General features: G+C 60.3%; 1 protein-coding gene across 2 annotated transcripts in view; it reads left to right on the forward strand.

Moving 5' to 3' along the window:
* Positions 1-990: 990 nt before the first annotated feature.
* The window catches only part of CNOT6 (CCR4-NOT transcription complex subunit 6), a 33,591-nt gene continuing 32,623 nt past the window's right edge, over positions 991-1,958 (forward strand). The window contains exon 1 of one of the 2 annotated variants that reach the window (XM_039701252.1): positions 991-1,188. The gene's annotated coding sequence lies outside the window, so the exon portion shown is untranslated. The remainder of the gene's footprint in view (positions 1,189-1,958) is intronic. The other variant, XM_039701251.1, reaches the window with a different exon arrangement.

Below are 1,958 nucleotides of genomic sequence, written 5' to 3' on the forward strand. Positions count from 1 at the left end.
ACAGCATGAGTGCTATTTCCAGCTACATATCCATTATACCTAAATGGAGGCCTCAATTCCTATTCAGCTTTCCCAGATCATAAACAGGGTTCTGGGACAGTTCTGGTATCTGGGACAATGTCTTTGACTTCACTATTCCTTTGGATCAAGTGGTGTGTGTCAAGTGCTCATTTGCTGCAGCATCATCAATGCTTCAGCATTTTAACTCCCTGGAAAACTGATGAAATCCTTAATTTAGAAGTAATTATTTAGGTGTTTTGCTGGTATTTCACCACGGATGGCACTTCCCCACCACCATTTCACTTGGCATCTCTCATCATAAAGTCTTGTTGTGCAGGGACAGTAATAATAACACTTAATGAGAACGTACATTATTTTTCTAAATATCTTGGTTTGCATCCAATAATCAATCCATGGAGAAAATTACATGAGCCACAACGTGAGTTTCAGAAAGGTGCTGCTGGCGATTCTGGGGGACATGTCACAGTAAACACTGTGCCTGAGTGTGTTGCAGCGAAAGGATCCGAGGCACTGGTTTCCCATTAAAGACACAAACATAGAAGACATGTTGTCTTTCCTAAAAAGCGTTTGGCCTATCACCCGCACCCTGTCTGAGTTCACCCACTTCAAGGCTGAGTTCCCCACTTGGGCTTTTGCAGGAGAATTTAAAAGTTCTCTTCCAAACAAGCGACTATTCCCATTCGCCTCCCTTGGGCTCCTGCTGGGAGCCCCTTCCCTGCCATACACCCCTGGCACGGGCTCCGAGCCCCACTCCGCAGCCACTCGTTACTTTCACCCACTTTTCCCCGCCGCGCTCCCGCGGCCGTACCCCCAAACGCGCTCCAAACTCCTCCCTCCGCACCCCCCCGGGCCTGCCGCCCCCTCCCCGGCCTCCCTCCGCGGCCGCGGAGCGTGCGCGCAGTGCGGGCGGCCTGGGCAGGTGGGGCGGAGAGCGGAGCGGAGCGGAGAGGAGGAGGAGAGGAAGGAGGAGGAGGAGGCGGAGGAGGGGGGCCGGCCCGCCCGCAGCCGCCGCCGCCGCCAGCGCCGCCATGATGCTTGTTTGCTTTCAATGAGTGTGAGGAGGAGGCGGGGGGGAGCCGCTCTCCCGTCCGGCCCGCGGCAGGAAACAAAGAGCCAGGCAGGCGGCGGAGCGAGGGCGGCGGGGGGACGGGGATGCTGCAGCCACAGGTAGGGGCGGCCCCGGCGCCCGGCTCGGAGCGGGGGGCTCTGCCCGGGGGTGGGGGGATTTCCTGAAAGACAGTACCTTTGGGTGTCAGGGGGGCCCGAGGCCGCTCTGGACGTGGGGGGGGCGTCCGCGGGGGGGGTGGGGGTGTGCGCTGGGCCTGGGCAGTCGCTGCTGCGAGGACGCCCGGAGGAGGCTCCGCGGCCGGGGAGGCGGCGGGGAACGGCGGCTTTGGAAGCGGGGGCGGCGGGGAGGGGGCTCCGCACCCCCGGGCCGGGCCCCGCGAGCGCCCACCGGCGAGCGGGAGGCAGGGAAGGAGGCCGGGAGCGAGCCGGGCCGGGCGGCGCCGCGCAGGAGCCCGGCTGTGTTTGCATCGGAGAGGCAATTAAGAGAAATTAGTATAATGGCATCTGGGAGCCTGAAGTTGGTTTTTTTTGTTGTTTGTTTTTGTTGTTGTTGCTATTATTATTGGCGCTGGTAGGTTCTGTTGTTTTTGTTGTTTTTTGTTTTTGTTTTTTTTTCTCTCACCGTGCAATTGAGTTTAAAATAATTTAACAAAAGGCCGAGGGAAATGACATCAATCGGGGGAACTGCCCGTCCACCCTCCACGCACGGCGCCCCGCGCCGCTGCCTCCCCGGAGGCCGATCCGCCTGGCTGGGCGCGCAGCGAGGGGCGGCAGCGCTGCCTGTCAGCGGAGCGCTTCGCCTGCTCCGGAAGGAGCCGCGGCAGCCGCCCGCCCTCCGTCCCTCCCCGCCCCGCCGGCAGCGGGAGCCG

This window comes from Passer montanus, unplaced genomic scaffold, assembly GCF_014805655.1.
Source record: "Passer montanus isolate IOZ18808 unplaced genomic scaffold, ASM1480565v1 scaffold15, whole genome shotgun sequence".
Lineage (NCBI taxonomy): Eukaryota > Metazoa > Chordata > Aves > Passeriformes > Passeridae > Passer > Passer montanus.